The 19,020-nt window shown below is 42.2% G+C and overlaps 32 non-coding genes across 32 annotated transcripts; all 32 read right to left on the bottom strand.

Annotated features, from left to right (window-relative positions):
• Window positions 1–207: 207 nt before the first annotated feature.
• Window positions 208–326, bottom strand: LOC135159055 (5S ribosomal RNA). Its single transcript, XR_010297818.1, has one exon. It is a non-coding gene; the product is annotated as a 5S ribosomal RNA (ribosomal RNA).
• Window positions 327–796: 470 nt separating this feature from the next.
• LOC135159054 (5S ribosomal RNA) lies at window positions 797–915 on the bottom strand. Its single transcript, XR_010297817.1, has one exon. It is a non-coding gene; the product is annotated as a 5S ribosomal RNA (ribosomal RNA).
• Window positions 916–1,385: 470 nt separating this feature from the next.
• Window positions 1,386–1,504, bottom strand: LOC135159053 (5S ribosomal RNA). The gene has a single exon (XR_010297816.1). It is a non-coding gene; the product is annotated as a 5S ribosomal RNA (ribosomal RNA).
• A 470-nt stretch (window positions 1,505–1,974) lies between these two features.
• On the bottom strand, window positions 1,975–2,093 carry LOC135159052 (5S ribosomal RNA). The gene has a single exon (XR_010297815.1). It is a non-coding gene; the product is annotated as a 5S ribosomal RNA (ribosomal RNA).
• Window positions 2,094–2,563: 470 nt separating this feature from the next.
• LOC135159051 (5S ribosomal RNA) lies at window positions 2,564–2,682 on the bottom strand. Its single transcript, XR_010297814.1, has one exon. It is a non-coding gene; the product is annotated as a 5S ribosomal RNA (ribosomal RNA).
• Window positions 2,683–3,152: 470 nt separating this feature from the next.
• Window positions 3,153–3,271, bottom strand: LOC135159050 (5S ribosomal RNA). Its single transcript, XR_010297813.1, has one exon. It is a non-coding gene; the product is annotated as a 5S ribosomal RNA (ribosomal RNA).
• Window positions 3,272–3,741: 470 nt separating this feature from the next.
• Window positions 3,742–3,860, bottom strand: LOC135159049 (5S ribosomal RNA). The gene has a single exon (XR_010297812.1). It is a non-coding gene; the product is annotated as a 5S ribosomal RNA (ribosomal RNA).
• A 470-nt stretch (window positions 3,861–4,330) lies between these two features.
• Window positions 4,331–4,449, bottom strand: LOC135159048 (5S ribosomal RNA). The gene has a single exon (XR_010297811.1). It is a non-coding gene; the product is annotated as a 5S ribosomal RNA (ribosomal RNA).
• Window positions 4,450–4,919: 470 nt separating this feature from the next.
• LOC135159047 (5S ribosomal RNA) lies at window positions 4,920–5,038 on the bottom strand. The gene has a single exon (XR_010297810.1). It is a non-coding gene; the product is annotated as a 5S ribosomal RNA (ribosomal RNA).
• A 470-nt stretch (window positions 5,039–5,508) lies between these two features.
• LOC135159046 (5S ribosomal RNA) lies at window positions 5,509–5,627 on the bottom strand. The gene has a single exon (XR_010297809.1). It is a non-coding gene; the product is annotated as a 5S ribosomal RNA (ribosomal RNA).
• A 470-nt stretch (window positions 5,628–6,097) lies between these two features.
• Window positions 6,098–6,216, bottom strand: LOC135159044 (5S ribosomal RNA). The gene has a single exon (XR_010297807.1). It is a non-coding gene; the product is annotated as a 5S ribosomal RNA (ribosomal RNA).
• Window positions 6,217–6,686: 470 nt separating this feature from the next.
• LOC135159043 (5S ribosomal RNA) lies at window positions 6,687–6,805 on the bottom strand. The gene has a single exon (XR_010297806.1). It is a non-coding gene; the product is annotated as a 5S ribosomal RNA (ribosomal RNA).
• Window positions 6,806–7,275: 470 nt separating this feature from the next.
• On the bottom strand, window positions 7,276–7,394 carry LOC135159042 (5S ribosomal RNA). The gene has a single exon (XR_010297805.1). It is a non-coding gene; the product is annotated as a 5S ribosomal RNA (ribosomal RNA).
• A 470-nt stretch (window positions 7,395–7,864) lies between these two features.
• On the bottom strand, window positions 7,865–7,983 carry LOC135159041 (5S ribosomal RNA). Its single transcript, XR_010297804.1, has one exon. It is a non-coding gene; the product is annotated as a 5S ribosomal RNA (ribosomal RNA).
• A 470-nt stretch (window positions 7,984–8,453) lies between these two features.
• LOC135159040 (5S ribosomal RNA) lies at window positions 8,454–8,572 on the bottom strand. The gene has a single exon (XR_010297803.1). It is a non-coding gene; the product is annotated as a 5S ribosomal RNA (ribosomal RNA).
• Window positions 8,573–9,042: 470 nt separating this feature from the next.
• Window positions 9,043–9,161, bottom strand: LOC135159039 (5S ribosomal RNA). The gene has a single exon (XR_010297802.1). It is a non-coding gene; the product is annotated as a 5S ribosomal RNA (ribosomal RNA).
• A 470-nt stretch (window positions 9,162–9,631) lies between these two features.
• LOC135159038 (5S ribosomal RNA) lies at window positions 9,632–9,750 on the bottom strand. Its single transcript, XR_010297801.1, has one exon. It is a non-coding gene; the product is annotated as a 5S ribosomal RNA (ribosomal RNA).
• Window positions 9,751–10,220: 470 nt separating this feature from the next.
• On the bottom strand, window positions 10,221–10,339 carry LOC135159037 (5S ribosomal RNA). Its single transcript, XR_010297800.1, has one exon. It is a non-coding gene; the product is annotated as a 5S ribosomal RNA (ribosomal RNA).
• A 470-nt stretch (window positions 10,340–10,809) lies between these two features.
• Window positions 10,810–10,928, bottom strand: LOC135159036 (5S ribosomal RNA). The gene has a single exon (XR_010297799.1). It is a non-coding gene; the product is annotated as a 5S ribosomal RNA (ribosomal RNA).
• Window positions 10,929–11,398: 470 nt separating this feature from the next.
• On the bottom strand, window positions 11,399–11,517 carry LOC135159035 (5S ribosomal RNA). The gene has a single exon (XR_010297798.1). It is a non-coding gene; the product is annotated as a 5S ribosomal RNA (ribosomal RNA).
• A 470-nt stretch (window positions 11,518–11,987) lies between these two features.
• LOC135159033 (5S ribosomal RNA) lies at window positions 11,988–12,106 on the bottom strand. The gene has a single exon (XR_010297796.1). It is a non-coding gene; the product is annotated as a 5S ribosomal RNA (ribosomal RNA).
• Window positions 12,107–12,576: 470 nt separating this feature from the next.
• LOC135159032 (5S ribosomal RNA) lies at window positions 12,577–12,695 on the bottom strand. The gene has a single exon (XR_010297795.1). It is a non-coding gene; the product is annotated as a 5S ribosomal RNA (ribosomal RNA).
• A 470-nt stretch (window positions 12,696–13,165) lies between these two features.
• Window positions 13,166–13,284, bottom strand: LOC135159031 (5S ribosomal RNA). The gene has a single exon (XR_010297794.1). It is a non-coding gene; the product is annotated as a 5S ribosomal RNA (ribosomal RNA).
• Window positions 13,285–13,754: 470 nt separating this feature from the next.
• Window positions 13,755–13,873, bottom strand: LOC135159030 (5S ribosomal RNA). The gene has a single exon (XR_010297793.1). It is a non-coding gene; the product is annotated as a 5S ribosomal RNA (ribosomal RNA).
• Window positions 13,874–14,343: 470 nt separating this feature from the next.
• Window positions 14,344–14,462, bottom strand: LOC135159029 (5S ribosomal RNA). The gene has a single exon (XR_010297792.1). It is a non-coding gene; the product is annotated as a 5S ribosomal RNA (ribosomal RNA).
• Window positions 14,463–14,932: 470 nt separating this feature from the next.
• Window positions 14,933–15,051, bottom strand: LOC135159028 (5S ribosomal RNA). Its single transcript, XR_010297791.1, has one exon. It is a non-coding gene; the product is annotated as a 5S ribosomal RNA (ribosomal RNA).
• Window positions 15,052–15,521: 470 nt separating this feature from the next.
• LOC135159027 (5S ribosomal RNA) lies at window positions 15,522–15,640 on the bottom strand. The gene has a single exon (XR_010297790.1). It is a non-coding gene; the product is annotated as a 5S ribosomal RNA (ribosomal RNA).
• A 470-nt stretch (window positions 15,641–16,110) lies between these two features.
• Window positions 16,111–16,229, bottom strand: LOC135159026 (5S ribosomal RNA). The gene has a single exon (XR_010297789.1). It is a non-coding gene; the product is annotated as a 5S ribosomal RNA (ribosomal RNA).
• Window positions 16,230–16,699: 470 nt separating this feature from the next.
• On the bottom strand, window positions 16,700–16,818 carry LOC135159025 (5S ribosomal RNA). The gene has a single exon (XR_010297788.1). It is a non-coding gene; the product is annotated as a 5S ribosomal RNA (ribosomal RNA).
• A 470-nt stretch (window positions 16,819–17,288) lies between these two features.
• Window positions 17,289–17,407, bottom strand: LOC135159024 (5S ribosomal RNA). The gene has a single exon (XR_010297787.1). It is a non-coding gene; the product is annotated as a 5S ribosomal RNA (ribosomal RNA).
• A 470-nt stretch (window positions 17,408–17,877) lies between these two features.
• LOC135159022 (5S ribosomal RNA) lies at window positions 17,878–17,996 on the bottom strand. The gene has a single exon (XR_010297785.1). It is a non-coding gene; the product is annotated as a 5S ribosomal RNA (ribosomal RNA).
• Window positions 17,997–18,466: 470 nt separating this feature from the next.
• On the bottom strand, window positions 18,467–18,585 carry LOC135159021 (5S ribosomal RNA). Its single transcript, XR_010297783.1, has one exon. It is a non-coding gene; the product is annotated as a 5S ribosomal RNA (ribosomal RNA).
• Window positions 18,586–19,020: the final 435 nt, after the last annotated feature.

The following is a 19,020-nucleotide window of genomic DNA, read 5'->3' as shown; positions in this document are numbered from 1 at the left end:
ACCCTGTGCTTGCAAACAAACGACTTTCATCATTGCCTTGAATGTCGGACATCAAGCGAAAAGTTTATTCCTGCTCTATTAAAAAGGGTGACGAAGGAGACGAAAAAGACAACAAAAAAGGAGACAAAAGTGATACTATAAAGGAAAACAAATACCAACGACTTAAAATGAAAAAATGAATAAAGGGGCATTTCATGAAGCAAAAAATGCCTACAACACCCGGTATTCCCAGGCGGTCTCCCATCCAAGTACTAACCGAGCCCTATGCTGCTTGACTTCGGTGATCGGACGAGAACCGGTATATTCAGCATGGTATGGTCGTAGGCTCTTGCTCCATCAAAGTCAAGCTATTTGAAGGGATACTATGACGTCATCATCTATTTAATCCCTGTCAGTAATAATATTGGTTGATTGATGTCTTCAGTCATTCCACCGATCTTTCATTGGGTTTGTTTCAGTTTCCATCGGATGCCTACCTACGATAATTTGGAGATATTGTCGTGTTTTTTTTCTTGGATGCGCACCTGTGTGTGACGCAACAATTCACATGATGGTGTAGGCCTTGAACTGCGCGCCTCGTCTCTTGGAGACCCTGTGCTTGCAAACAAACGACTTTCATCATTGCCTTGAATGTCGGACATCAAGCGAAAAGTTTATTCCTGCTCTATTAAAAAGGGTGACGAAGGAGACGAAAAAGACAACAAAAAAGGAGACAAAAGTGATACTATAAAGGAAAACAAATACCAACGACTTAAAATGAAAAAATGAATAAAGGGGCATTTCATGAAGCAAAAAATGCCTACAACACCCGGTATTCCCAGGCGGTCTCCCATCCAAGTACTAACCGAGCCCTATGCTGCTTGACTTCGGTGATCGGACGAGAACCGGTATATTCAGCATGGTATGGTCGTAGGCTCTTGCTCCATCAAAGTCAAGCTATTTGAAGGGATACTATGACGTCATCATCTATTTAATCCCTGTCAGTAATAATATTGGTTGATTGATGTCTTCAGTCATTCCACCGATCTTTCATTGGGTTTGTTTCAGTTTCCATCGGATGCCTACCTACGATAATTTGGAGATATTGTCGTGTTTTTTTTCTTGGATGCGCACCTGTGTGTGACGCAACAATTCACATGATGGTGTAGGCCTTGAACTGCGCGCCTCGTCTCTTGGAGACCCTGTGCTTGCAAACAAACGACTTTCATCATTGCCTTGAATGTCGGACATCAAGCGAAAAGTTTATTCCTGCTCTATTAAAAAGGGTGACGAAGGAGACGAAAAAGACAACAAAAAAGGAGACAAAAGTGATACTATAAAGGAAAACAAATACCAACGACTTAAAATGAAAAAATGAATAAAGGGGCATTTCATGAAGCAAAAAATGCCTACAACACCCGGTATTCCCAGGCGGTCTCCCATCCAAGTACTAACCGAGCCCTATGCTGCTTGACTTCGGTGATCGGACGAGAACCGGTATATTCAGCATGGTATGGTCGTAGGCTCTTGCTCCATCAAAGTCAAGCTATTTGAAGGGATACTATGACGTCATCATCTATTTAATCCCTGTCAGTAATAATATTGGTTGATTGATGTCTTCAGTCATTCCACCGATCTTTCATTGGGTTTGTTTCAGTTTCCATCGGATGCCTACCTACGATAATTTGGAGATATTGTCGTGTTTTTTTTCTTGGATGCGCACCTGTGTGTGACGCAACAATTCACATGATGGTGTAGGCCTTGAACTGCGCGCCTCGTCTCTTGGAGACCCTGTGCTTGCAAACAAACGACTTTCATCATTGCCTTGAATGTCGGACATCAAACGAAAAGTTTATTCCTGCTCTATTAAAAAGGGTGACGAAGGAGACGAAAAAGACAACAAAAAAGGAGACAAAAGTGATACTATAAAGGAAAACAAATACCAACGACTTAAAATGAAAAAATGAATAAAGGGGCATTTCATGAAGCAAAAAATGCCTACAACACCCGGTATTCCCAGGCGGTCTCCCATCCAAGTACTAACCGAGCCCTATGCTGCTTGACTTCGGTGATCGGACGAGAACCGGTATATTCAGCATGGTATGGTCGTAGGCTCTTGCTCCATCAAAGTCAAGCTATTTGAAGGGATACTATGACGTCATCATCTATTTAATCCCTGTCAGTAATAATATTGGTTGATTGATGTCTTCAGTCATTCCACCGATCTTTCATTGGGTTTGTTTCAGTTTCCATCGGATGCCTACCTACGATAATTTGGAGATATTGTCGTGTTTTTTTTCTTGGATGCGCACCTGTGTGTGACGCAACAATTCACATGATGGTGTAGGCCTTGAACTGCGCGCCTCGTCTCTTGGAGACCCTGTGCTTGCAAACAAACGACTTTCATCATTGCCTTGAATGTCGGACATCAAGCGAAAAGTTTATTCCTGCTCTATTAAAAAGGGTGACGAAGGAGACGAAAAAGACAACAAAAAAGGAGACAAAAGTGATACTATAAAGGAAAACAAATACCAACGACTTAAAATGAAAAAATGAATAAAGGGGCATTTCATGAAGCAAAAAATGCCTACAACACCCGGTATTCCCAGGCGGTCTCCCATCCAAGTACTAACCGAGCCCTATGCTGCTTGACTTCGGTGATCGGACGAGAACCGGTATATTCAGCATGGTATGGTCGTAGGCTCTTGCTCCATCAAAGTCAAGCTATTTGAAGGGATACTATGACGTCATCATCTATTTAATCCCTGTCAGTAATAATATTGGTTGATTGATGTCTTCAGTCATTCCACCGATCTTTCATTGGGTTTGTTTCAGTTTCCATCGGATGCCTACCTACGATAATTTGGAGATATTGTCGTGTTTTTTTTCTTGGATGCGCACCTGTGTGTGACGCAACAATTCACATGATGGTGTAGGCCTTGAACTGCGCGCCTCGTCTCTTGGAGACCCTGTGCTTGCAAACAAACGACTTTCATCATTGCCTTGAATGTCGGACATCAAGCGAAAAGTTTATTCCTGCTCTATTAAAAAGGGTGACGAAGGAGACGAAAAAGACAACAAAAAAGGAGACAAAAGTGATACTATAAAGGAAAACAAATACCAACGACTTAAAATGAAAAAATGAATAAAGGGGCATTTCATGAAGCAAAAAATGCCTACAACACCCGGTATTCCCAGGCGGTCTCCCATCCAAGTACTAACCGAGCCCTATGCTGCTTGACTTCGGTGATCGGACGAGAACCGGTATATTCAGCATGGTATGGTCGTAGGCTCTTGCTCCATCAAAGTCAAGCTATTTGAAGGGATACTATGACGTCATCATCTATTTAATCCCTGTCAGTAATAATATTGGTTGATTGATGTCTTCAGTCATTCCACCGATCTTTCATTGGGTTTGTTTCAGTTTCCATCGGATGCCTACCTACGATAATTTGGAGATATTGTCGTGTTTTTTTTCTTGGATGCGCACCTGTGTGTGACGCAACAATTCACATGATGGTGTAGGCCTTGAACTGCGCGCCTCGTCTCTTGGAGACCCTGTGCTTGCAAACAAACGACTTTCATCATTGCCTTGAATGTCGGACATCAAGCGAAAAGTTTATTCCTGCTCTATTAAAAAGGGTGACGAAGGAGACGAAAAAGACAACAAAAAAGGAGACAAAAGTGATACTATAAAGGAAAACAAATACCAACGACTTAAAATGAAAAAATGAATAAAGGGGCATTTCATGAAGCAAAAAATGCCTACAACACCCGGTATTCCCAGGCGGTCTCCCATCCAAGTACTAACCGAGCCCTATGCTGCTTGACTTCGGTGATCGGACGAGAACCGGTATATTCAGCATGGTATGGTCGTAGGCTCTTGCTCCATCAAAGTCAAGCTATTTGAAGGGATACTATGACGTCATCATCTATTTAATCCCTGTCAGTAATAATATTGGTTGATTGATGTCTTCAGTCATTCCACCGATCTTTCATTGGGTTTGTTTCAGTTTCCATCGGATGCCTACCTACGATAATTTGGAGATATTGTCGTGTTTTTTTTCTTGGATGCGCACCTGTGTGTGACGCAACAATTCACATGATGGTGTAGGCCTTGAACTGCGCGCCTCGTCTCTTGGAGACCCTGTGCTTGCAAACAAACGACTTTCATCATTGCCTTGAATGTCGGACATCAAGCGAAAAGTTTATTCCTGCTCTATTAAAAAGGGTGACGAAGGAGACGAAAAAGACAACAAAAAAGGAGACAAAAGTGATACTATAAAGGAAAACAAATACCAACGACTTAAAATGAAAAAATGAATAAAGGGGCATTTCATGAAGCAAAAAATGCCTACAACACCCGGTATTCCCAGGCGGTCTCCCATCCAAGTACTAACCGAGCCCTATGCTGCTTGACTTCGGTGATCGGACGAGAACCGGTATATTCAGCATGGTATGGTCGTAGGCTCTTGCTCCATCAAAGTCAAGCTATTTGAAGGGATACTATGACGTCATCATCTATTTAATCTCTGTCAGTAATAATATTGGTTGATTGATGTCTTCAGTCATTCCACCGATCTTTCATTGGGTTTGTTTCAGTTTCCATCGGATGCCTACCTACGATAATTTGGAGATATTGTCGTGTTTTTTTTCTTGGATGCGCACCTGTGTGTGACGCAACAATTCACATGATGGTGTAGGCCTTGAACTGCGCGCCTCGTCTCTTGGAGACCCTGTGCTTGCAAACAAACGACTTTCATCATTGCCTTGAATGTCGGACATCAAGCGAAAAGTTTATTCCTGCTCTATTAAAAAGGGTGACGAAGGAGACGAAAAAGACAACAAAAAAGGAGACAAAAGTGATACTATAAAGGAAAACAAATACCAACGACTTAAAATGAAAAAATGAATAAAGGGGCATTTCATGAAGCAAAAAATGCCTACAACACCCGGTATTCCCAGGCGGTCTCCCATCCAAGTACTAACCGAGCCCTATGCTGCTTGACTTCGGTGATCGGACGAGAACCGGTATATTCAGCATGGTATGGTCGTAGGCTCTTGCTCCATCAAAGTCAAGCTATTTGAAGGGATACTATGACGTCATCATCTATTTAATCCCTGTCAGTAATAATATTGGTTGATTGATGTCTTCAGTCATTCCACCGATCTTTCATTGGGTTTGTTTCAGTTTCCATCGGATGCCTACCTACGATAATTTGGAGATATTGTCGTGTTTTTTTTCTTGGATGCGCACCTGTGTGTGACGCAACAATTCACATGATGGTGTAGGCCTTGAACTGCGCGCCTCGTCTCTTGGAGACCCTGTGCTTGCAAACAAACGACTTTCATCATTGCCTTGAATGTCGGACATCAAGCGAAAAGTTTATTCCTGCTCTATTAAAAAGGGTGACGAAGGAGACGAAAAAGACAACAAAAAAGGAGACAAAAGTGATACTATAAAGGAAAACAAATACCAACGACTTAAAATGAAAAAATGAATAAAGGGGCATTTCATGAAGCAAAAAATGCCTACAACACCCGGTATTCCCAGGCGGTCTCCCATCCAAGTACTAACCGAGCCCTATGCTGCTTGACTTCGGTGATCGGACGAGAACCGGTATATTCAGCATGGTATGGTCGTAGGCTCTTGCTCCATCAAAGTCAAGCTATTTGAAGGGATACTATGACGTCATCATCTATTTAATCCCTGTCAGTAATAATATTGGTTGATTGATGTCTTCAGTCATTCCACCGATCTTTCATTGGGTTTGTTTCAGTTTCCATCGGATGCCTACCTACGATAATTTGGAGATATTGTCGTGTTTTTTTTCTTGGATGCGCACCTGTGTGTGACGCAACAATTCACATGATGGTGTAGGCCTTGAACTGCGCGCCTCGTCTCTTGGAGACCCTGTGCTTGCAAACAAACGACTTTCATCATTGCCTTGAATGTCGGACATCAAGCGAAAAGTTTATTCCTGCTCTATTAAAAAGGGTGACGAAGGAGACGAAAAAGACAACAAAAAAGGAGACAAAAGTGATACTATAAAGGAAAACAAATACCAACGACTTAAAATGAAAAAATGAATAAAGGGGCATTTCATGAAGCAAAAAATGCCTACAACACCCGGTATTCCCAGGCGGTCTCCCATCCAAGTACTAACCGAGCCCTATGCTGCTTGACTTCGGTGATCGGACGAGAACCGGTATATTCAGCATGGTATGGTCGTAGGCTCTTGCTCCATCAAAGTCAAGCTATTTGAAGGGATACTATGACGTCATCATCTATTTAATCCCTGTCAGTAATAATATTGGTTGATTGATGTCTTCAGTCATTCCACCGATCTTTCATTGGGTTTGTTTCAGTTTCCATCGGATGCCTACCTACGATAATTTGGAGATATTGTCGTGTTTTTTTTCTTGGATGCGCACCTGTGTGTGACGCAACAATTCACATGATGGTGTAGGCCTTGAACTGCGCGCCTCGTCTCTTGGAGACCCTGTGCTTGCAAACAAACGACTTTCATCATTGCCTTGAATGTCGGACATCAAGCGAAAAGTTTATTCCTGCTCTATTAAAAAGGGTGACGAAGGAGACGAAAAAGACAACAAAAAAGGAGACAAAAGTGATACTATAAAGGAAAACAAATACCAACGACTTAAAATGAAAAAATGAATAAAGGGGCATTTCATGAAGCAAAAAATGCCTACAACACCCGGTATTCCCAGGCGGTCTCCCATCCAAGTACTAACCGAGCCCTATGCTGCTTGACTTCGGTGATCGGACGAGAACCGGTATATTCAGCATGGTATGGTCGTAGGCTCTTGCTCCATCAAAGTCAAGCTATTTGAAGGGATACTATGACGTCATCATCTATTTAATCCCTGTCAGTAATAATATTGGTTGATTGATGTCTTCAGTCATTCCACCGATCTTTCATTGGGTTTGTTTCAGTTTCCATCGGATGCCTACCTACGATAATTTGGAGATATTGTCGTGTTTTTTTTCTTGGATGCGCACCTGTGTGTGACGCAACAATTCACATGATGGTGTAGGCCTTGAACTGCGCGCCTCGTCTCTTGGAGACCCTGTGCTTGCAAACAAACGACTTTCATCATTGCCTTGAATGTCGGACATCAAGCGAAAAGTTTATTCCTGCTCTATTAAAAAGGGTGACGAAGGAGACGAAAAAGACAACAAAAAAGGAGACAAAAGTGATACTATAAAGGAAAACAAATACCAACGACTTAAAATGAAAAAATGAATAAAGGGGCATTTCATGAAGCAAAAAATGCCTACAACACCCGGTATTCCCAGGCGGTCTCCCATCCAAGTACTAACCGAGCCCTATGCTGCTTGACTTCGGTGATCGGACGAGAACCGGTATATTCAGCATGGTATGGTCGTAGGCTCTTGCTCCATCAAAGTCAAGCTATTTGAAGGGATACTATGACGTCATCATCTATTTAATCCCTGTCAGTAATAATATTGGTTGATTGATGTCTTCAGTCATTCCACCGATCTTTCATTGGGTTTGTTTCAGTTTCCATCGGATGCCTACCTACGATAATTTGGAGATATTGTCGTGTTTTTTTTCTTGGATGCGCACCTGTGTGTGACGCAACAATTCACATGATGGTGTAGGCCTTGAACTGCGCGCCTCGTCTCTTGGAGACCCTGTGCTTGCAAACAAACGACTTTCATCATTGCCTTGAATGTCGGACATCAAGCGAAAAGTTTATTCCTGCTCTATTAAAAAGGGTGACGAAGGAGACGAAAAAGACAACAAAAAAGGAGACAAAAGTGATACTATAAAGGAAAACAAATACCAACGACTTAAAATGAAAAAATGAATAAAGGGGCATTTCATGAAGCAAAAAATGCCTACAACACCCGGTATTCCCAGGCGGTCTCCCATCCAAGTACTAACCGAGCCCTATGCTGCTTGACTTCGGTGATCGGACGAGAACCGGTATATTCAGCATGGTATGGTCGTAGGCTCTTGCTCCATCAAAGTCAAGCTATTTGAAGGGATACTATGACGTCATCATCTATTTAATCCCTGTCAGTAATAATATTGGTTGATTGATGTCTTCAGTCATTCCACCGATCTTTCATTGGGTTTGTTTCAGTTTCCATCGGATGCCTACCTACGATAATTTGGAGATATTGTCGTGTTTTTTTTCTTGGATGCGCACCTGTGTGTGACGCAACAATTCACATGATGGTGTAGGCCTTGAACTGCGCGCCTCGTCTCTTGGAGACCCTGTGCTTGCAAACAAACGACTTTCATCATTGCCTTGAATGTCGGACATCAAGCGAAAAGTTTATTCCTGCTCTATTAAAAAGGGTGACGAAGGAGACGAAAAAGACAACAAAAAAGGAGACAAAAGTGATACTATAAAGGAAAACAAATACCAACGACTTAAAATGAAAAAATGAATAAAGGGGCATTTCATGAAGCAAAAAATGCCTACAACACCCGGTATTCCCAGGCGGTCTCCCATCCAAGTACTAACCGAGCCCTATGCTGCTTGACTTCGGTGATCGGACGAGAACCGGTATATTCAGCATGGTATGGTCGTAGGCTCTTGCTCCATCAAAGTCAAGCTATTTGAAGGGATACTATGACGTCATCATCTATTTAATCCCTGTCAGTAATAATATTGGTTGATTGATGTCTTCAGTCATTCCACCGATCTTTCATTGGGTTTGTTTCAGTTTCCATCGGATGCCTACCTACGATAATTTGGAGATATTGTCGTGTTTTTTTTCTTGGATGCGCACCTGTGTGTGACGCAACAATTCACATGATGGTGTAGGCCTTGAACTGCGCGCCTCGTCTCTTGGAGACCCTGTGCTTGCAAACAAACGACTTTCATCATTGCCTTGAATGTCGGACATCAAGCGAAAAGTTTATTCCTGCTCTATTAAAAAGGGTGACGAAGGAGACGAAAAAGACAACAAAAAAGGAGACAAAAGTGATACTATAAAGGAAAACAAATACCAACGACTTAAAATGAAAAAATGAATAAAGGGGCATTTCATGAAGCAAAAAATGCCTACAACACCCGGTATTCCCAGGCGGTCTCCCATCCAAGTACTAACCGAGCCCTATGCTGCTTGACTTCGGTGATCGGACGAGAACCGGTATATTCAGCATGGTATGGTCGTAGGCTCTTGCTCCATCAAAGTCAAGCTATTTGAAGGGATACTATGACGTCATCATCTATTTAATCCCTGTCAGTAATAATATTGGTTGATTGATGTCTTCAGTCATTCCACCGATCTTTCATTGGGTTTGTTTCAGTTTCCATCGGATGCCTACCTACGATAATTTGGAGATATTGTCGTGTTTTTTTTCTTGGATGCGCACCTGTGTGTGACGCAACAATTCACATGATGGTGTAGGCCTTGAACTGCGCGCCTCGTCTCTTGGAGACCCTGTGCTTGCAAACAAACGACTTTCATCATTGCCTTGAATGTCGGACATCAAGCGAAAAGTTTATTCCTGCTCTATTAAAAAGGGTGACGAAGGAGACGAAAAAGACAACAAAAAAGGAGACAAAAGTGATACTATAAAGGAAAACAAATACCAACGACTTAAAATGAAAAAATGAATAAAGGGGCATTTCATGAAGCAAAAAATGCCTACAACACCCGGTATTCCCAGGCGGTCTCCCATCCAAGTACTAACCGAGCCCTATGCTGCTTGACTTCGGTGATCGGACGAGAACCGGTATATTCAGCATGGTATGGTCGTAGGCTCTTGCTCCATCAAAGTCAAGCTATTTGAAGGGATACTATGACGTCATCATCTATTTAATCCCTGTCAGTAATAATATTGGTTGATTGATGTCTTCAGTCATTCCACCGATCTTTCATTGGGTTTGTTTCAGTTTCCATCGGATGCCTACCTACGATAATTTGGAGATATTGTCGTGTTTTTTTTCTTGGATGCGCACCTGTGTGTGACGCAACAATTCACATGATGGTGTAGGCCTTGAACTGCGCGCCTCGTCTCTTGGAGACCCTGTGCTTGCAAACAAACGACTTTCATCATTGCCTTGAATGTCGGACATCAAGCGAAAAGTTTATTCCTGCTCTATTAAAAAGGGTGACGAAGGAGACGAAAAAGACAACAAAAAAGGAGACAAAAGTGATACTATAAAGGAAAACAAATACCAACGACTTAAAATGAAAAAATGAATAAAGGGGCATTTCATGAAGCAAAAAATGCCTACAACACCCGGTATTCCCAGGCGGTCTCCCATCCAAGTACTAACCGAGCCCTATGCTGCTTGACTTCGGTGATCGGACGAGAACCGGTATATTCAGCATGGTATGGTCGTAGGCTCTTGCTCCATCAAAGTCAAGCTATTTGAAGGGATACTATGACGTCATCATCTATTTAATCCCTGTCAGTAATAATATTGGTTGATTGATGTCTTCAGTCATTCCACCGATCTTTCATTGGGTTTGTTTCAGTTTCCATCGGATGCCTACCTACGATAATTTGGAGATATTGTCGTGTTTTTTTTCTTGGATGCGCACCTGTGTGTGACGCAACAATTCACATGATGGTGTAGGCCTTGAACTGCGCGCCTCGTCTCTTGGAGACCCTGTGCTTGCAAACAAACGACTTTCATCATTGCCTTGAATGTCGGACATCAAGCGAAAAGTTTATTCCTGCTCTATTAAAAAGGGTGACGAAGGAGACGAAAAAGACAACAAAAAAGGAGACAAAAGTGATACTATAAAGGAAAACAAATACCAACGACTTAAAATGAAAAAATGAATAAAGGGGCATTTCATGAAGCAAAAAATGCCTACAACACCCGGTATTCCCAGGCGGTCTCCCATCCAAGTACTAACCGAGCCCTATGCTGCTTGACTTCGGTGATCGGACGAGAACCGGTATATTCAGCATGGTATGGTCGTAGGCTCTTGCTCCATCAAAGTCAAGCTATTTGAAGGGATACTATGACGTCATCATCTATTTAATCCCTGTCAGTAATAATATTGGTTGATTGATGTCTTCAGTCATTCCACCGATCTTTCATTGGGTTTGTTTCAGTTTCCATCGGATGCCTACCTACGATAATTTGGAGATATTGTCGTGTTTTTTTTCTTGGATGCGCACCTGTGTGTGACGCAACAATTCACATGATGGTGTAGGCCTTGAACTGCGCGCCTCGTCTCTTGGAGACCCTGTGCTTGCAAACAAACGACTTTCATCATTGCCTTGAATGTCGGACATCAAGCGAAAAGTTTATTCCTGCTCTATTAAAAAGGGTGACGAAGGAGACGAAAAAGACAACAAAAAAGGAGACAAAAGTGATACTATAAAGGAAAACAAATACCAACGACTTAAAATGAAAAAATGAATAAAGGGGCATTTCATGAAGCAAAAAATGCCTACAACACCCGGTATTCCCAGGCGGTCTCCCATCCAAGTACTAACCGAGCCCTATGCTGCTTGACTTCGGTGATCGGACGAGAACCGGTATATTCAGCATGGTATGGTCGTAGGCTCTTGCTCCATCAAAGTCAAGCTATTTGAAGGGATACTATGACGTCATCATCTATTTAATCCCTGTCAGTAATAATATTGGTTGATTGATGTCTTCAGTCATTCCACCGATCTTTCATTGGGTTTGTTTCAGTTTCCATCGGATGCCTACCTACGATAATTTGGAGATATTGTCGTGTTTTTTTTCTTGGATGCGCACCTGTGTGTGACGCAACAATTCACATGATGGTGTAGGCCTTGAACTGCGCGCCTCGTCTCTTGGAGACCCTGTGCTTGCAAACAAACGACTTTCATCATTGCCTTGAATGTCGGACATCAAGCGAAAAGTTTATTCCTGCTCTATTAAAAAGGGTGACGAAGGAGACGAAAAAGACAACAAAAAAGGAGACAAAAGTGATACTATAAAGGAAAACAAATACCAACGACTTAAAATGAAAAAATGAATAAAGGGGCATTTCATGAAGCAAAAAATGCCTACAACACCCGGTATTCCCAGGCGGTCTCCCATCCAAGTACTAACCGAGCCCTATGCTGCTTGACTTCGGTGATCGGACGAGAACCGGTATATTCAGCATGGTATGGTCGTAGGCTCTTGCTCCATCAAAGTCAAGCTATTTGAAGGGATACTATGACGTCATCATCTATTTAATCCCTGTCAGTAATAATATTGGTTGATTGATGTCTTCAGTCATTCCACCGATCTTTCATTGGGTTTGTTTCAGTTTCCATCGGATGCCTACCTACGATAATTTGGAGATATTGTCGTGTTTTTTTTCTTGGATGCGCACCTGTGTGTGACGCAACAATTCACATGATGGTGTAGGCCTTGAACTGCGCGCCTCGTCTCTTGGAGACCCTGTGCTTGCAAACAAACGACTTTCATCATTGCCTTGAATGTCGGACATCAAGCGAAAAGTTTATTCCTGCTCTATTAAAAAGGGTGACGAAGGAGACGAAAAAGACAACAAAAAAGGAGACAAAAGTGATACTATAAAGGAAAACAAATACCAACGACTTAAAATGAAAAAATGAATAAAGGGGCATTTCATGAAGCAAAAAATGCCTACAACACCCGGTATTCCCAGGCGGTCTCCCATCCAAGTACTAACCGAGCCCTATGCTGCTTGACTTCGGTGATCGGACGAGAACCGGTATATTCAGCATGGTATGGTCGTAGGCTCTTGCTCCATCAAAGTCAAGCTATTTGAAGGGATACTATGACGTCATCATCTATTTAATCCCTGTCAGTAATAATATTGGTTGATTGATGTCTTCAGTCATTCCACCGATCTTTCATTGGGTTTGTTTCAGTTTCCATCGGATGCCTACCTACGATAATTTGGAGATATTGTCGTGTTTTTTTTCTTGGATGCGCACCTGTGTGTGACGCAACAATTCACATGATGGTGTAGGCCTTGAACTGCGCGCCTCGTCTCTTGGAGACCCTGTGCTTGCAAACAAACGACTTTCATCATTGCCTTGAATGTCGGACATCAAGCGAAAAGTTTATTCCTGCTCTATTAAAAAGGGTGACGAAGGAGACGAAAAAGACAACAAAAAAGGAGACAAAAGTGATACTATAAAGGAAAACAAATACCAACGACTTAAAATGAAAAAATGAATAAAGGGGCATTTCATGAAGCAAAAAATGCCTACAACACCCGGTATTCCCAGGCGGTCTCCCATCCAAGTACTAACCGAGCCCTATGCTGCTTGACTTCGGTGATCGGACGAGAACCGGTATATTCAGCATGGTATGGTCGTAGGCTCTTGCTCCATCAAAGTCAAGCTATTTGAAGGGATACTATGACGTCATCATCTATTTAATCCCTGTCAGTAATAATATTGGTTGATTGATGTCTTCAGTCATTCCACCGATCTTTCATTGGGTTTGTTTCAGTTTCCATCGGATGCCTACCTACGATAATTTGGAGATATTGTCGTGTTTTTTTTCTTGGATGCGCACCTGTGTGTGACGCAACAATTCACATGATGGTGTAGGCCTTGAACTGCGCGCCTCGTCTCTTGGAGACCCTGTGCTTGCAAACAAACGACTTTCATCATTGCCTTGAATGTCGGACATCAAGCGAAAAGTTTATTCCTGCTCTATTAAAAAGGGTGACGAAGGAGACGAAAAAGACAACAAAAAAGGAGACAAAAGTGATACTATAAAGGAAAACAAATACCAACGACTTAAAATGAAAAAATGAATAAAGGGGCATTTCATGAAGCAAAAAATGCCTACAACACCCGGTATTCCCAGGCGGTCTCCCATCCAAGTACTAACCGAGCCCTATGCTGCTTGACTTCGGTGATCGGACGAGAACCGGTATATTCAGCATGGTATGGTCGTAGGCTCTTGCTCCATCAAAGTCAAGCTATTTGAAGGGATACTATGACGTCATCATCTATTTAATCCCTGTCAGTAATAATATTGGTTGATTGATGTCTTCAGTCATTCCACCGATCTTTCATTGGGTTTGTTTCAGTTTCCATCGGATGCCTACCTACGATAATTTGGAGATATTGTCGTGTTTTTTTTCTTGGATGCGCACCTGTGTGTGACGCAACAATTCACATGATGGTGTAGGCCTTGAACTGCGCGCCTCGTCTCTTGGAGACCCTGTGCTTGCAAACAAACGACTTTCATCATTGCCTTGAATGTCGGACATCAAGCGAAAAGTTTATTCCTGCTCTATTAAAAAGGGTGACGAAGGAGACGAAAAAGACAACAAAAAAGGAGACAAAAGTGATACTATAAAGGAAAACAAATACCAACGACTTAAAATGAAAAAATGAATAAAGGGGCATTTCATGAAGCAAAAAATGCCTACAACACCCGGTATTCCCAGGCGGTCTCCCATCCAAGTACTAACCGAGCCCTATGCTGCTTGACTTCGGTGATCGGACGAGAACCGGTATATTCAGCATGGTATGGTCGTAGGCTCTTGCTCCATCAAAGTCAAGCTATTTGAAGGGATACTATGACGTCATCATCTATTTAATCCCTGTCAGTAATAATATTGGTTGATTGATGTCTTCAGTCATTCCACCGATCTTTCATTGGGTTTGTTTCAGTTTCCATCGGATGCCTACCTACGATAATTTGGAGATATTGTCGTGTTTTTTTTCTTGGATGCGCACCTGTGTGTGACGCAACAATTCACATGATGGTGTAGGCCTTGAACTGCGCGCCTCGTCTCTTGGAGACCCTGTGCTTGCAAACAAACGACTTTCATCATTGCCTTGAATGTCGGACATCAAGCGAAAAGTTTATTCCTGCTCTATTAAAAAGGGTGACGAAGGAGACGAAAAAGACAACAAAAAAGGAGACAAAAGTGATACTATAAAGGAAAACAAATACCAACGACTTAAAATGAAAAAATGAATAAAGGGGCATTTCATGAAGCAAAAAATGCCTACAACACCCGGTATTCCCAGGCGGTCTCCCATCCAAGTACTAACCGAGCCCTATGCTGCTTGACTTCGGTGATCGGACGAGAACCGGTATATTCAGCATGGTATGGTCGTAGGCTCTTGCTCCATCAAAGTCAAGCTATTTGAAGGGATACTATGACGTCATCATCTATTTAATCCCTGTCAGTAATAATATTGGTTGATTGATGTCTTCAGTCATTCCACCGATCTTTCATTGGGTTTGTTTCAGTTTCCATCGGATGCCTACCTACGATAATTTGGAGATATTGTCGTGTTTTTTTTCTTGGATGCGCACCTGTGTGTGACGCAACAATTCACATGATGGTGTAGGCCTTGAACTGCGCGCCTCGTCTCTTGGAGACCCTGTGCTTGCAAACAAACGACTTTCATCATTGCCTTGAATGTCGGACATCAAGCGAAAAGTTTATTCCTGCTCTATTAAAAAGGGTGACGAAGGAGACGAAAAAGACAACAAAAAAGGAGACAAAAGTGATACTATAAAGGAAAACAAATACCAACGACTTAAAATGAAAAAATGAATAAAGGGGCATTTCATGAAGCAAAAAATGCCTACAACACCCGGTATTCCCAGGCGGTCTCCCATCCAAGTACTAACCGAGCCCTATGCTGCTTGACTTCGGTGATCGGACGAGAACCGGTATATTCAGCATGGTATGGTCGTAGGCTCTTGCTCCATCAAAGTCAAGCTATTTGAAGGGATACTATGACGTCATCATCTATTTAATCCCTGTCAGTAATAATATTGGTTGATTGATGTCTTCAGTCATTCCACCGATCTTTCATTGGGTTTGTTTCAGTTTCCATCGGATGCCTACCTACGATAATTTGGAGATATTGTCGTGTTTTTTTTCTTGGATGCGCACCTGTGTGTGACGCAACAATTCACATGATGGTGTAGGCCTTGAACTGCGCGCCTCGTCTCTTGGAGACCCTGTGCTTGCAAACAAACGACTTTCATCATTGCCTTGAATGTCGGACATCAAGCGAAAAGTTTATTCCTGCTCTATTAAAAAGGGTGACGAAGGAGACGAAAAAGACAACAAAAAAGGAGACAAAAGTGATACTATAAAGGAAAACAAATACCAACGACTTAAAATGAAAAAATGAATAAAGGGGCATTTCATGAAGCAAAAAATGCCTACAACACCCGGTATTCCCAGGCGGTCTCCCATCCAAGTACTAACCGAGCCCTATGCTGCTTGACTTCGGTGATCGGACGAGAACCGGTATATTCAGCATGGTATGGTCGTAGGCTCTTGCTCCATCAAAGTCAAGCTATTTGAAGGGATACTATGACGTCATCATCTATTTAATCCCTGTCAGTAATAATATTGGTTGATTGATGTCTTCAGTCATTCCACCGATCTTTCATTGGGTTTGTTTCAGTTTCCATCGGATGCCTACCTACGATAATTTGGAGATATTGTCGTGTTTTTTTTCTTGGATGCGCACCTGTGTGTGACGCAACAATTCACATGATGGTGTAGGCCTTGAACTGCGCGCCTCGTCTCTTGGAGACCCTGTGCTTGCAAACAAACGACTTTCATCATTGCCTTGAATGTCGGACATCAAGCGAAAAGTTTATTCCTGCTCTATTAAAAAGGGTGACGAAGGAGACGAAAAAGACAACAAAAAAGGAGACAAAAGTGATACTATAAAGGAAAACAAATACCAACGACTTAAAATGAAAAAATGAATAAAGGGGCATTTCATGAAGCAAAAAATGCCTACAACACCCGGTATTCCCAGGCGGTCTCCCATCCAAGTACTAACCGAGCCCTATGCTGCTTGACTTCGGTGATCGGACGAGAACCGGTATATTCAGCATGGTATGGTCGTAGGCTCTTGCTCCATCAAAGTCAAGCTATTTGAAGGGATACTATGACGTCATCATCTATTTAATCCCTGTCAGTAATAATATTGGTTGATTGATGTCTTCAGTCATTCCACCGATCTTTCATTGGGTTTGTTTCAGTTTCCATCGGATGCCTACCTACGATAATTTGGAGATATTGTCGTGTTTTTTTTCTTGGATGCGCACCTGTGTGTGACGCAACAATTCACATGATGGTGTAGGCCTTGAACTGCGCGCCTCGTCTCTTGGAGACCCTGTGCTTGCAAACAAACGACTTTCATCATTGCCTTGAATGTCGGACATCAAGCGAAAAGTTTATTCCTGCTCTATTAAAAAGGGTGACGAAGGAGACGAAAAAGACAACAAAAAAGGAGACAAAAGTGATACTATAAAGGAAAACAAATACCAACGACTTAAAATGAAAAAATGAATAAAGGGGCATTTCATGAAGCAAAAAATGCCTACAACACCCGGTATTCCCAGGCGGTCTCCCATCCAAGTACTAACCGAGCCCTATGCTGCTTGACTTCGGTGATCGGACGAGAACCGGTATATTCAGCATGGTATGGTCGTAGGCTCTTGCTCCATCAAAGTCAAGCTATTTGAAGGGATACTATGACGTCATCATCTATTTAATCCCTGTCAGTAATAATATTGGTTGATTGATGTCTTCAGTCATTCCACCGATCTTTCATTGGGTTTGTTTCAGTTTCCATCGGATGCCTACCTACGATAATTTGGAGATATTGTCGTGTTTTTTTTCTTGGATGCGCACCTGTGTGTGACGCAACAATTCACATGATGGTGTAGGCCTTGAACTGCGCGCCTCGTCTCTTGGAGACCCTGTGCTTGCAAACAAACGACTTTCATCATTGCCTTGAATGTCGGACATCAAGCGAAAAGTTTATTCCTGCTCTATTAAAAAGGGTGACGAAGGAGACGAAAAAGACAACAAAAAAGGAGACAAAAGTGATACTATAAAGGAAAACAAATACCAACGACTTAAAATGAAAAAATGAATAAAGGGGCATTTCATGAAGCAAAAAATGCCTACAACACCCGGTATTCCCAGGCGGTCTCCCATCCAAGTACTAACCGAGCCCTATGCTGCTTGACTTCGGTGATCGGACGAGAACCGGTATATTCAGCATGGTATGGTCGTAGGCTCTTGCTCCATCAAAGTCAAGCTATTTGAAGGGATACTATGACGTCATCATCTATTTAATCCCTGTCAGTAATAATATTGGTTGATTGATGTCTTCAGTCATTCCACCGATCTTTCATTGGGTTTGTTTCAGTTTCCATCGGATGCCTACCTACGATAATTTGGAGATATTGTCGTGTTTTTTTTCTTGGATGCGCACCTGTGTGTGACGCAACAATTCACATGATGGTGTAGGCCTTGAACTGCGCGCCTCGTCTCTTGGAGACCCTGTGCTTGCAAACAAACGACTTTCATCATTGCCTTGAATGTCGGACATCAAGCGAAAAGTTTATTCCTGCTCTATTAAAAAGGGTGACGAAGGAGACGAAAAAGACAACAAAAAAGGAGACAAAAGTGATACTATAAAGGAAAACAAATACCAACGACTTAAAATGAAAAAATGAATAAAGGGGCATTTCATGAAGCAAAAAATGCCTACAACACCCGGTATTCCCAGGCGGTCTCCCATCCAAGTACTAACCGAGCCCTATGCTGCTTGACTTCGGTGATCGGACGAGAACCGGTATATTCAGCATGGTATGGTCGTAGGCTCTTGCTCCATCAAAGTCAAGCTATTTGAAGGGATACTATGACGTCATCATCTATTTAATCCCTGTCAGTAATAATATTGGTTGATTGATGTCTTCAGTCATTCCACCGATCTTTCATTGGGTTTGTTTCAGTTTCCATCGGATGCCTACCTACGATAATTTGGAGATATTGTCGTGTTTTTTTTCTTGGATGCGCACCTGTGTGTGACGCAACAATTCACATGATGGTGTAGGCCTTGAACTGCGCGCCTCGTCTCTTGGAGACCCTGTGCTTGCAAACAAACGACTTTCATCATTGCCTTGAATGTCGGACATCAAGCGAAAAGTTTATTCCTGCTCTATTAAAAAGGGTGACGAAGGAGACGAAAAAGACAACAAAAAAGGAGACAAAAGTGATACTATAAAGGAAAACAAATACCAACGACTTAAAATGAA

Source organism: Lytechinus pictus, unplaced genomic scaffold (assembly GCF_037042905.1).
Source record: "Lytechinus pictus isolate F3 Inbred unplaced genomic scaffold, Lp3.0 scaffold_144, whole genome shotgun sequence".
In the NCBI taxonomy this organism is placed as follows: domain Eukaryota; kingdom Metazoa; phylum Echinodermata; class Echinoidea; order Temnopleuroida; family Toxopneustidae; genus Lytechinus; species Lytechinus pictus.
This window is presented reverse-complemented; position numbering and strand designations above follow the sequence as displayed.